A 14390-nucleotide genomic window follows, 5' to 3' on the forward strand; every position below is an offset into this window, starting at 1 on the left:
TTGAGGTAGGACCTTTTTTTTTTGACGAAGGAGTATAATGCATTCGAGGGATGATATGATATTTGTGCATGATGACACTGGCTGCATCAGGGTCGGTCTCTCTCGCGCACACGTGCGCGATGCGCTCATGCATGCCCATGCACGACACGTACGTCCAACGACCAAATAATCTAAATTGAGCCGATCCATGCAATGGAACCATGCATGGACCATGCATGCTGAATATATGCAGCTAGCAGAGCTTTTCTGCTCTTAATGTTGACGCCTACGCGCCGTATACGTACGTACGTTTAATTCCCAACAGTGTATGACGACGACCTAGTTTGGACGGCATTCGTCTCCTCCGTGTGGGTCTTGTTTAGTTTTCAAAATTTTTCAAGATTCTCCGTCACATCGAATTTTGCGGCACATGCATGAAACACTAAATATAGATAAAAAAGATAACTAATTATAAAGTTTACTTGTAATTTGCGAGACGAATTTTTTGAGCTTAATTGGTCTATAATTGAATAATAATTGCTAAACAAAACCGAAAGTATTACATTAGTGAAACCTAAATTTTTTCGCGAACTAAACAAAGCCCAATAATACATGGTCGTCGTACCTGACAATGACATCACCACCGTTCGTCGATCGTTCTCCGGTCCGGTGGCCTGTGTACGGTCGTAGGTACAACCTGTGTACATTAGCCTTGTCGATCGTACGTAGTGACCGGGAATCGTATTTATTTCATCACTAGTCGTGCAAATTTTCATGGTCAGCATATATTGTACGTCAAATTAAAACGCTATAGATTTCTGCGAATTCTCACTGTGTTTTTTTTATCTTAGGCCTTATTTAGTTCACTCCGAAAACCAAAAAGTTTTCAAGATTTTCCGTCACATCAAATCTTTCGGCACATGCATGAAGCATTAAATATAGACGAAAATTATAACTAATTCCACAGTTTACCTGTAAACCACGAGATAAATCTTTTGGTCATAATTAGTCCATAATTGGATAATATTTGCCACAAACAAACGAAAGTGCTACAGTAGCGAAATCTAAAATCTTTTCGCATCTAAACAAGGCCTTAGAATAGATGTATTATGAAATAGATTTGGTAAATAATATAATAATATTTATTTTGGTACCATAAGTGTCACTGTGTTCTATATATTTATAGATAAATTTAAAAATGATTGGCCTTTTGCAGGCCGCGAATTACACGTTTTTTTGTATGACAACTTGACAAGGGAGGGAGTGAGTGACCAGTGTGATGCAAGCATTGCAAATGGGACGTCGCGAGGAGTCCATTTCCATCCATCTCACACACGGTATTATGCATGCATAGATGCTGACGTGCACGGTAGAGACTAGAGAGCATGGAGGCCCGTGGGCCGTGGCCTGCACTTCAATTCTTGCCGGCGTAACTTTTCCGGCCCAAGTTACGCACTTCATTCATCGCGGGCAGGAAATCCAAGATCAGCTCCCGTTCTTCCGACTTGTTCAGCTTTTGCAGAGTTTTGGAACTCCAATCTTTCTTGTCCAGCTTTTTGCAGAGTATAAAACCTGTACTAGTTAATAATCTCCCCCATTAACATGCCTTTCTTCATTCAAGACTACGGCGAGCTGTCTACCTCCCATTTTAATTACATGGATCAATCAACATCCTCAAATTAAAGAGAACATTTTTTTTTTATTTTTGCTTTGGACTAGGTGTTTGGTTCTCAATCCCAGGAGTACTTGGGCCGTATCTATCATGGCCCAATACGTGTCCAGATTGAGATACGGTATCCGAGGCGTATCCAGCTCGTCGCCCCTCCCCTCTTAAAGTATCACAGGCCTTTTTTCTTCTTCAACCAGTTCAGCAGCCCCAGCGTGAGCTTCTCTGACTGTCTCGTGGCGACGGCTGCCGACTACGCCAGGTGCCCTGCCCAGGTTTTCTTCGGCGAGGCGACTTCGCCGGCGACGAGGTGCGCAGTCCCCTTTGGTTTTCCCTTCCTGTTGTGCGTGCGAGACCGTGCGCCCAATCCCAAACTAACTAACTATTTGTGTTCGGATCTGACCTAATTACCCGTGTATATGCATCTATTGTGGCTACTAAACTTCGATTGTTTGAATTTGAAAATAAAAGTTATAGGAGGGGTTTACCCTGCTACTCGCCAGCCCCTATGCTAATTATGTTCGATTACTGGCCTGTTTGGTTCCGCTAAAATTATTTTAGCTACTGACTAATGGAACTGAACTATTTTAGCTCCTTTAGTCAATGTGTTTAAGACTTTAACTAAAATTTAGCAAGGGGAAGTAAAGAGGGCCTTAATCTGCCGGGCATCGTCCTCTCTATGGGGGCTGGGTCTGGGTGTATCAGGGATGAGATTGCCAGCTCTAATCCCTTGTTGCCAGCCAGGCCCAGGCAGCATGTTCTTGCTTCTTCTCTGACCTCATTCACCACCTCCAATGCCGTGTGCGGCGGCCCCTTTGCTCAAAGATTACTGTCAGCATAACCAAGGATTTATTTATTCCACTGTGCTTGCTCCCTCTAAGATATGCTAGTCTTCTGAACCAAAGTTCAGTACTTCCTTCAGATTTCCAGTAGTAAGTTCAGTACTTCCTGGTTTTTACAGTTTTGTTGCTATAAATATATTTTTTTTGCCCCATCCTGTACCACAATCCCTGTGCTCTCCGCCTTTTATCGGCTAGTGATTTCTTCACTGCTTTTAGAATCGATACTACATATTTGTAAAGAGGTATAGTAATCTGTGACTATTGTTTTTATGCTGACTAAACAGTTTCAAACGTAAATTCGAATTCTCAGAGCAGAAACAGAAGAGTGCGTCTGTTAAGTTTTCATGTTGGACTATCATTGCCGTAAAACAAACTTCCAGGTAGGCTCACATGGATTGAATTCGTAAAGTCATGTACCCATAAAACATGGTACTGTGTGGTTGGAATTCAACTACACTCATCAATTTCCTTGAGAAAGTTGCAGTGCTGCAGCACACGCGGGAATAACAGACAACAGGTTTTGGCCTTGTTTAGTTCACCACAAAAAGCAAAAAGTTTTCAAGATTCCCCGTCACATCGAATCTTGCGGCACATACATGAAGCATTAAATATAAATAAAAGCAAAAACTAATTACACAGTTTAGCTGGAAATCGCGAGACGAATCTTTTAATCCTAGTTAGTCTATAATTGGATAATATTTGTCACAAACAAACGAAAGTGCTACAGTACCGAAATCCGAAATCTTTTCGGAACTAAACAAGGCCTTTGTTGTGGTATGATAGGAACTAGGTTTATTTATTTTATGTATTCGAAGTCCATATTTACTTCATTAATTGTGATCAATACATATAAATATTTAATGGAACAGTTAATTCTTTCTTGCCTTGTGGAGGTGTGGATGTAAAAGTAAATTTGCTAAATTTCACAGATGTCATATTGTGGTGAATGTAAAGTCAGTAGAGGATTATTAAGTTTTGATTAGGGGATAGAGGGAGAAGGAGAGGGGGATGAGTATGTATCAGATCTTTTTTGATATGTAACCAATAACATCTGATAGTAAGATAAGGAGTATCTAATAAATCATAGCAAATGGGTACAAGAAGAATTCGCGTCATAGATAACTTTCTTAATTCAATTGCATGATTTGTATAAATGTCCTTTAAGGCTAATCGAATGGTACAGTAGAACTGGTTTCTGTAATTTTTGCTCTTGCTCTATGTCGATCACAGTTATCACTTGCAATGAGCTTGTTCAAACCAGCAACAGAAATAGGGATTTGTACCTGCAATCTGTATGTTCACATTGTCAAATTGATGTGATTAAAAAAAATAAATCATCCTAGGGGTTGCTGAACCTGCTCATATACCCATGAACCTGTACTATCATTTGCCTATTTGTTCTGCAAAGTAGACAAATTTGTTGTTTGTTTTAATTTAATTTAATGTAGGATGCCTCGGTCAAACACTATCAGATTTCGGATGCCTCCCATCGAGGGTCTAACTCAAGACCAGGATCAGGATGAGGATCCACGTGCAACTTATCGGTGGTGTCACAGAGCTGTTAAACTTGGCTATTTTTCTTCTGTTATAACAGGAATCTATTCTCAACGATACAGGGCAGCAACCCATAAAACGAGTCTTGGAGCTGATATCGCACTAATAGTAGCGTTTGTTTTGGGTGCTTGGACATTACAAGCCAGCATAGGACTTGGGTGTTATGGCTCAATCTTTGAACCGGAATTTCCAAGGAGATAGATAAGATACACTCTGCATGGAGTACCAGTGGTATTCCCGCAGCGGTAATCCTGTGTTAGCAGAAGGTTAAATCCCTTCTTTGTGAATTTATAATCCATGGAGGGAGTTGCACGATGTTTATCCACTGTTCTTATTAGAGGTTCAGAGCACGAGCAAGCTTTCCACAAACTGCTGCTGCTGCCGCCGGTGCCCCTGCCATTACCGCCGATGCTCAGCAGGCTGTGGTCTGCCAAAAGACCAAGCCAAATTACGAATAAAGAAAATGGAAATGACACTGCAAAGAGTAATTGGACCATACAAAAGAGTTTCTATTTATATACAAAAAAAAATGCTCCAGGTCTGTCGGTTATCAAGTTTGAGAGCTGCAAATACTAAATAAATTACATGTGTTTAACATAGAGACAATACCCTTGACAGCTGACACACTTTCAACTTTCTCAGTTACTACTTTTGTTTTGTTGAACGGGATGTTACGGCACACGGAAGCAACCATTTCCTCTCTGTAATGAATACGAATTACATAGAGCCAATCTTATAAAACAAACAAAAAAAAACATTCAAGGCTCTTGACTTTTGTTTCAAAGAAAAATAGATACAGCAGATGCAACAGCATTTAGCAAAATCCTACTAGAATCACAAACGAAAAGAGCAATTCAGAACAAGTCTATGCATGAGATAGTAAGAATCTGCCTCTTCAGTATCACAGGGCAAATATTGACATACTAGTACTGCTCCTCTACTGAAATTATGTAATGTTGTATGGTAACATGATCAGTGTCAATAACAGCAATACTATTCACAAACAAATAATCAGCATGCAGAACATACAGATATAATTTATAAATGAAACTGCCCCATCGAAGTAATATTCATTTCCATATACTTTAGACTGACTCCAACAGCACCAACCAAAAACAAAGACCCATTTGATGATTTAGGTCTTACCGTGGCAAAGGGTTGAGGACCTAAAATTTATTAGCTCCAACAGCCAACCCAAATGGAGACCCAGAAAGAGTGCGGCCCAGCTGGACTTCTTGGCATTCTCATCCACAACGGCAAGCAAGGGGAGCTGCCAGATCAGGCGACCGAGGCCTTGTTTAGTTCCAAAAAATTTTGCAAAATAGAAATAGTAGCACTTTCGTTTGTATTTGACAAATATTGTCCAATCAAGAACTAACTAGGCTCAAAAGATTCATCTCGTCAATTTCGACCAAACTGTGCAATTAGTTTTTATTTTCGTCTATATTAGTACTCTATGCATGCGTCTAAAGATTTGATGTGACGGGGAATCTGAAAAATTTTGCAAAATTTTTTGGGAAGTAAACAAGGCCCGAGCTCCTCCACTACGGCAACACTCTGCTCCTCCGCTCCTTCGGCTCCTCCCCGCTGCTCCTCCGGCTTCCGTCCTCCCAGCTTCCGTCCATGGGAAACTCCCTCGCCTGCTTCTACTGCACGAGCGGCGCCGCCGGCTGCCGCCGCCCCATGGTGCCCGCTGCGCTGCCCTCTGACCCTGCCTCCGACGAGGGCCTCAGCCACTCCTGCTGCTGCGTCCGGGTGGACAATGTGCTCTCCACGCCGCACTCCACCTCCTTTCTCCTCCTGCTGTTGGATGACTCCACGACCTCGTCCACCGCGGCCGCCTCCTCTGGGTTCGAGAGCTCCGAGTCGTTCGCCGACAACAAGGCAGCTGCCGTTGAGCTGGCTCTGGTCACTCCCTTCCCTCGGTAGTGGGCCTAGTGTTGCGTGGATGGAGACGCAAAGAGACGGAAGGAGGACGCATATTTGCGTTCCGTGTCACACCCGACCCAAAATGGCTCTTGTGTTTGTCTGCTCCGTTGGAGCCTGTTTTTCCCCCTAAAACACTGTGCACGACATATTTTGAGTATGGGTTGCGTAATGGCTATGCTGTTGGAGTCAGTCTTAAGTGGTCAATATATACCAACAACTTCATTCATCGCACCCAAGATGTGCTCCTGTTCTTCGGACTTCATCAGCTTTTGCAGGGTTTTGGGACTCCAATCTTTGTTGTCTAGCTTTTGCAGAGTAAAACTTGTAGTTAATCTCTTCATTAACAATTCTTTTGTTCCTTTAACAGTGCGGCAACTAGTCCCATTTACTTGGATCAGTAAATCAACACCTTCAAATTAAAGAGAACCTTTTCTTTTGGCTTCGGATAGGTATTTGGCTCTGTTGTATACGACGGCCAAAAGACTGGGACACACTACCACTTCAGGTAACTTGGTCTTAGGACTGGGCACCATTTGCGCATCCCTCTAGGGATTTACTCAACCTCGTTATTTTCCATTTGTTTTCACTTTTGTCTCCAATCATATTCTCATCTTCACACTTGTCATTAGTTTTTTTTTTCATCCATACATTACGTTCAATTAATTGCCTGTGTTGTTGACACATGGAGAGTGCCTAGGAAATCACTAAAGAAGAACTCCTAGAAGTAAAAAATGAAACTAGCATGAGTTCGAGCTTCATATTTACCATTATATATACATATATTAATAAAACGGAAAGTAAAATCTAGACAAACCTGAAATATATGGCAAAGGGGGAAAAAATCCTTACCATGTGAAGTCAACAGATTCATTTATCCCTAGTCTATGTTTTCGGTATTGAAATACAGTAGTGAGGTTTAATGGTTAGCAAAGTGGAGGCGCAGATATAATAAATGATCTCATTAATCTACAATGACTTGTCGTCTTCATGAACAATAAGATAGCAACCACTCTCCTTATGTCTAAGCACCGCCTGAAGGGATATGATGGTCTTGTGGCTGTATAGATTTTTACTATGAAGATGTGTATATGATGTAAATTTAATTATATATAATCAGTATTTTTTTTATTTTGTTGTGGGTGTACCCGCACCCACTGCTGTTAACATACCTCAATCCTTGCGCAAAATCTATCAACGATAACAAAATGGCAAGAAACCTTGCATAGGTGAATATTTTCATTTCACCTTAGTCTCTGCTTTAGGTGTTGAAACAAAGCAGTCCTAGAGGTTTTATGGTTAGCAAAGCAAAAGTGTTGAAATCAAGGGGTGACAATTGGGATTGGGGCCTATTCCCCCGCTCGAGCAACTATTAACATGAAGATAATTTTATTAAAGGAGTTAATGATCTAACTAATCCATGGCCCTCTCTATGAATATGTATAGACAGGGAAGGAACCAAGCGCTGGATTCACCGGTGATTGAAAATACTTTGGCAGCAACGCGTGACCCCAAAATTTCTATCTTGACTTCATCTCTATTTATGTAGGCACGAATCATGTGAACCCTCCATCATGCACGTATGGAGAACAATAAACACTACTACACAAAATGATTTTTGAGAATGGGTAATAGCACGTCCACCTCTGGTGGTTACTTTAATCGGTCATTTTTAGAGATGACGATAACACCTTCCTACCGCTACCACCTTGGTATTACACCAATGATTCGAACCCGTGACCGACTACTTAGTTGTAACACCTCTCTGCCACTACACAAAACAAACATTTGTGACTATACATGGGATGCTATGTTTTATCAACATTACATAATCTTGTATTGAATATTTTGACTACTAAATGAACTTCAATGAAAATATTTTAACTATAAAGTTTTAATTTTGTCAAGTACTACAACTTTGATATAGAACTTGTATCCATCCGAGATTGTTTAAAAAAAATTAAAAAATTAAGTCTCAAAATATATCTGAATTTAAAATAAACATTTGAGACACTAAATTAAAATAAAAATTTATCAACAGAAAACATGTAGGATATCAGATCAATCACTACAACTTTGGTATAAATTATGCAAAACTTCAAGATTGTTTGAAAGTTCTAAATTTTGAATTCCAAATCTAGAAATTTAAAACACATATTTAGGATGAACAGAGCATAGCTCAGCTAGCTAGATTCCTTGCAGTAGAACCTATCCATCCAAGTTTAAGTCCTTGATTTGACATGGGTGCTCATGTTTTCTAAATTTATTCTAGAATTTAATGACATTGTTCTTTCAATGGTATGCATCATTCTAATAGATAGCGAGGCGTCTGTGCCTTCATCGATCTCAAGATCTACTAGTTCAGTCTCAAGGCACTTCTGAAGTTGCTCGTGGTGATAGGACTTATATGCGTACATTCACATGAGTGAGTATATGGATATGTATGAGCCTATGTTGTACCGTGATTCAAAAAGAACTTATATTAGGACTTAAATAATCTCAAATAAAGAAAATTTTAACTACAAAGTTGCAAAGAACTATAACTTTAATATAGACCATTCGACGTCCCAGTTTATTTGTAGATTTTTTAAAATTTCAAAATATGTGAACTTAAAATAATATTTTAGGACTATAAACAATTTCAAATCAAAAGCTTCTCAATTACATAAGTTATAGATCGTTTTGAGAGCTATAATTTTAATAGAAAGTTTATTTTTATCTGACTTCATATGAAAAATATCATGAATTATTTTTTTAATATAACTATTTTTGGAGACAAACCTCTTAAAATATGTACCTGTGTTTTAATCGACTTTTAGATTAGGGCCCTTATAATGGCTGGCTTGTACATGAAACAACACACTAATTTACATGGATGGCTCACTCTTGCCTTGATCTTAGCTAGTGATGACGGAGAAGAATGGTGTATTTTGGCCTTGTTTAGTTTTCAAAATTTTTTCAAGATTCTCCGTCACATCTCGAATCTTTAAACGCATACATGGAGTATTAAATATAGATAAAAATAACTAATTACACAATTTACCTGTAATTTGTGAGACAAATCTTTTAAACCTAATTAGTCTATGATTGACAATAATTATCAAATACAAACGAAAGTATTACAGTACCCAAAACTAAAAAGTTTCTCCAACTAAACAAGGCCTTTCTTGTGCCAAAGAGGGTGGGAAGGAAGTCCAATAGCCCAGACGAAGCCCATGAGGCAGGCCTCGGCAAGCCCACCACACGATAAGCCTTCTCCACTTCTTCAAAGAAGTCTATTTTTTCATTCTGTATGAGAGCGTGCAAATTATTTCTTATCCCGGGCGAAGCTTGAGAAAAATTATTTTTTCAAATTATTTCTTACCCTGTGCGTTGCTGCAGAATATGTAGAGTTGATTCTAAATAAGTGCTACTGGGTAACCAAAGTGATATATGTTTAAATCGTTGTATAGGTAATTAACTAGCTTGTAGGTGTGTGCTTATGCATATATCTTAAACAGGTGACTATTTAGTGAACAATACATATATCCCTATCAAGTGCCTTCAAGCTGACAATGACACTGAGTTTGTGAACAACGCCACCGCTAGCTTCCTTGCAACCAATGACATCCTATTGTGTCTCTCCTATCCCTACACCTCGGCTAGAATGGCAAGGCCGATCACAACTTGCATGCCATCAACAATATAGTGCGTACTCTCCTACATTCTTCCATGTCTTCTGTCTACTAGGCCGAAGCTCTCACCACAACCACCTATCTTCTTAATCGCCACCCATACTTCTCCATATACAATGAGATCCCTTCACTTGCCTCTTGGTCAGCAACCTGATATTTTTATCTTTGTGTCTTCGAGTGCCTCTACTACCAGAACCGCAGGGTGGAAGTGTTAGATATGTATATATCTGAGGGTTTAATTGCAGTTGTATTGAAGTCCTTAGTGACTATATATATATGAGAGCCACCCAACCCAAGGGATGTCATGTGTTCCACTATTCTCTACATAAATAAATCTCTCTTTGAAAAATCTGAAATCAAAACTGCATGTCTATGTCACCACAAATTAAACCATACTTTTCACTTCTAAGCAACTTATTGTTAATTGCAATAGTGACTAAGCTACATGGTACATAAGATTCAAATAAGAAAAATACTAGAAGATTCTTTTTGTAGTTGGAGTTCATGGAGTCCTGAAAAACTCTAACGTTGTCTCTTTTGAAAAATCTTAAATCAAAACTGTCTATGTCACCACAAATTAAACCATACTTTTAACTTCTAAGCAACTTATTGTTGCAATAGTGACTAAAGCTCCATGATACATAAGATTCAAGATAAGAAAAATACTAGAAGATGTTTTTTTGTAGTTGGGGTTCATGGGGTCCTGAAAAACTCTAACCTTGTCAACCTCCGAGAGGTCTTTTATGAATAGTAGAGCTAGGATTGTTTTCTAGGTTTTAGTTCCACTATGTTTAGTTTCACATAATGGATTACAAAACAACAAACAAATATATTATCAGATAATCACAAGTATTCACAAAAATTAGTTCAATAGAATAGGTATTAGACGCATAAAAGACCTTCACAACTATTTAATGTATTAAAACATTGCATATACCAAATTGCATAACTTTATTAGCACTGACATTAATCTTTGGCACCTGAATATATCATTAGAAATCATCAATATTTCATTACTGGGAAGAGCAGAATTTAACACAATAGTCTTTCTTTTATTATCCCAAATGCAAAAGGTTGACACTGAAGTAGCACCAAACCCATATAGAAGAAATATGGTTGTAAGAAATATAAGATTAAAGATACCTAAATTTTTTTATAGTGCTCTGGATATCCTTACACAGCTTGTAAATCTTTCCACCAGCTTTGCATAAATTGCAGTGTCTCTTTTGGCTAAGGAGTTTTAGTACATGGTTGTGGCTGCAGTACTAGTTGTCTTCGCTTCTGAGACCTGTGAATTTTCCTAATCTTTTTCAATAGGGGCATTAAATGAGTTTGTTCGGATAGAATTTATCTTCAAAAAACTAGAACAAGAAAAACAGAACACATGATTGAGTATGCCCGGTGAAGGTTGTAAACCTAGCATATCGGCCTTTTTCTGTCACTCTGACCCGTGAACTCATCCTTGTGTGACCTCGTGGAAGCAGAACTGGGGCCAACCTACGTGATGCCTTTGGACAATGCCACTGTGACAAAGCGAATTGAGTGGATAGAGAACTAAAGATAAGGTCAGCATCGACAGGCTGTTACATGCAAGTTAGAAGTGGTACAAGTTAAGCACATTAACTTACAAATTAAATGCTCTTATAATCCAAAACTTTAAGAGCATTTTTACCATATCTCTTATAATATCAATGATCCTTTAAATAATAAATATAATAGATGCAACAGATCTCCTAGCTATCACATATCATATCCCTATATTTTATAGAAGATCTCCTAAATGCAACACATCTCTTAATCCTAAATAGAGGGGAGATATCTCCCACTCTAGGATGAAGTTTCGCAATCTACTAGAGCAAAGGTCTCTTATATCCTAAAGTTACTTTTGAGAGATCTCCTATAACTAATTATAGAGAAGGAATAGGAAATAAGGTGAAGATGCTCTAAGGGAGGAGTTTTTTTATAGGGAAAACACTATTTATCATATGCTTATTTATCCATTCTTGCTGGAGGACATTTAAGGAGTACACTAGATTCCTAAACCCATAATTTGGGGAGTTTGGCGGCAGTGAGCAGAGGAGGTTGCTCGACATCTTTCAAAATCTCAAATGCCTATAGTTTAGGATATGTTGAAAGGTTCTTATTTGGTTTTGGTAATTGAGTGACAACTTAGATGAACTAATAGTGTTTATATGAGATACATAAGAGATTAGTCCACAGGTGAATATGTGATGATGGAGGAGCTCATTGCATATAAGACATGACATAGAGTCATGTGACCAAGATGAAGAAGATCAAGATGAGGCTTGGCTTGATGGACCGGTTGCAAGTGTGAAGGGCAAGTCAGAGGCTTTGAAGCGAGGGACCACGTGTGACGGTGAAGTTTGAGCAAGACTTGACGCCGATGGGCCGAGGCAACAGTGAAGAGCAAGTGAGGTCAAGATCGATGAATCAATACGATCACGTGATGATATAAAGTAGATCATATCATTTGGTGATTGGTTGGTGCATGTATTGCATCAACATTGGAGGAGATGAAATGGAAAGCGCAAGGCAAAGATATAACCTAGGGCTTTTCCATTTCACCAGTCATAGGTGTGTAGAGAAGTTTATGACCAGATTTAGGATAGATGGACGTACTATCAAGAGGGGCAAACTTATTTGCATATCGGTCATCTAGTTCCACTTGAGTGATCTAACTTTCAATACGTGTTAGGATCAAGTGGTGTGGCAAGTTAAGAGGCTAACTCCTTTGGAAAAATGTTTGTGAAATGCTAACACACATGCACATGGTGGCATACACTTGGTGGTGTTGGCACTTTTGCAAAGGAGGGGGTGTTTAAAGGGTAGAGAGGGATTTGAGATCCTCTCTCCCTCCCCCCGAGCCTGTGAGGCAGGATTTGGTGTTTTCATGGAAATGAAATGTTCATTTTCTATTGCGCTAGAGGGAAGTTTTGAAGAAGTCGCATGAGTGTTTTTTGCTGAAAAACACTCATCGGACGCTGGTTGTGGAGGCATTGAACATTGAGTCTATGTTCGACGTGTGCTAACTTAGTGGCGCAGCTGTGCGTGGTGCGTCGGCACGTCGGACACTGGCCAAGCATTGTTGAGCGTCCAGTGCTAAGTGACGTTAGCATGAACGCGTGTGAGAGTTTCGCAGAGTGAACGTGTCAGACGCTAGGGCGCGTCCGATGACCACCCGTTGGACACGTCCGATGGTGAGTGACCAAGTTCTGGACCTCTCTCTGAGTAGCGTCTCACGTAAGACTCTACGTCCGACATGGACCGTCGGAGTATCCGACTTGACTGTGTCTGGCGCACGAGTGAGTTAGTCGTTGGTGGCAACAGCTAAGTTCAAACGGCTAGTGACACATGGCAGTGTTGTGAGTGTCAGACGCTGGGGTGGCACGTTCGACGCCTAGCGTCGGAGTGTACGATGCCCTTGTCTTTTGCCCAGTGAAGGGGCAATGGCTAGTTTAGCCCTTAGAGCTATAAATAGAAGTGTTGGCCGACTTTGGCCAGTTGCTGAGCACACTAAGGCCTTGGGAGCCCTTGAAAGGTCTAAATGGCTAGAGAGGGGTGAATAGCCTATTAAAAAATCTACAAACTTTACTAGATAAGTGAGTTAGTAAAATAAGTGGCGAAGCTATTCTAGCACTAGCACAATTAAGCTATGCAAGCCACCTATACAAGTCTAGCAAGAAGGCTAAACACTAAAACACAACAACTAGAGAAGGCTACACAACAACTCTAAACTAACAAGAACTAAGCTACACAAGCTAAACAACTAGCAAGGTATACAAGTAAGTAAAAGAGTGAAGAGTGATGGTTATACCAACGTTGTAGAGTAGAGATATGTCCAACCAATCACTCACAATCACAATCACAATAGATAATCCTCGGCAAGAGATGACACAAGATTTTTTACCGAGGTTCACTTGCTTCCCGACAAGCTAGTCCTCGTTGTGGTGATACACCCACTTGATGGATTGCGAGCTAATTGGCAATCCAAAGCCAAACCCTCACCGGGTGCCGCACATCCACTCACAAGATGGGGATCCTTCAAGCCACGAGCAATCCACTAGAATAGCCAATTGCGATCTCCCACGGGAAAGGCTCAAGAACCCCTCACAAATCACTTGGTGAGGCTCGAAACAATCTCCAATCACGAGCTCAACACCTCCGTCGCTCCAAGCCATCTAGGGTGTCGGGAAACACCCAAGAGTAACAAGAAATCCGCAGCAAACTCAAGGATCAAGTGCCACTAGATGCAACTCTCAATGCAATGCACTTGAATCTCACTCAATCTCACAAAGATTAGCAATCAAGGAAGGAGATGAGTGGAGGGAGTGTTCTCTAGCTCAATGTATGTCTCAAGTAATCAAATGTGCAAGAGTTAGCCTCCCAAAGCTGGCCACCTTTTATTTATAAGCCCCCTCAAAGAAACTAGCCGTTGGCCACTTTCACTGGGCTGAAAACGGGGGCACCAGACGCTACCAACTGAGCACCGGACGCTCGACCCCCTGCGTCCGGTGCACTGGGGTTGGCCACGTGTCCTTCTTGAAACTCGCGCGTCAGTCTCTAATGGCTACCTGCAAAACACCGGACGCTCTACAGGTCCACACCGGACGCGTCCGGTGCACACCGGACTAAAACTCAGGGAGGTATGCAAATACTTGGGGTCACCGGATGCTGAGCACCGGACCGTCCGGTGCTCAACGGACTCATACCCAGAGAGGTTTGCAAAAC

The 14390-nt window shown here is 40.4% G+C and overlaps 1 long non-coding RNA gene across 1 annotated transcript; it reads left to right on the top strand.

Moving 5' to 3' along the window:
* LOC110429655 lies at positions 1817–4362 on the top strand. The gene is made up of 2 exons (XR_002446764.1): positions 1817–1955; positions 3936–4362. It is a non-coding gene; the product is annotated as an uncharacterized LOC110429655 (long non-coding RNA).

This window comes from Sorghum bicolor, chromosome 8 (genome assembly GCF_000003195.3).
Source record: "Sorghum bicolor cultivar BTx623 chromosome 8, Sorghum_bicolor_NCBIv3, whole genome shotgun sequence".
NCBI classification, from domain to species: Eukaryota; Viridiplantae; Streptophyta; class Magnoliopsida; order Poales; family Poaceae; genus Sorghum; species Sorghum bicolor.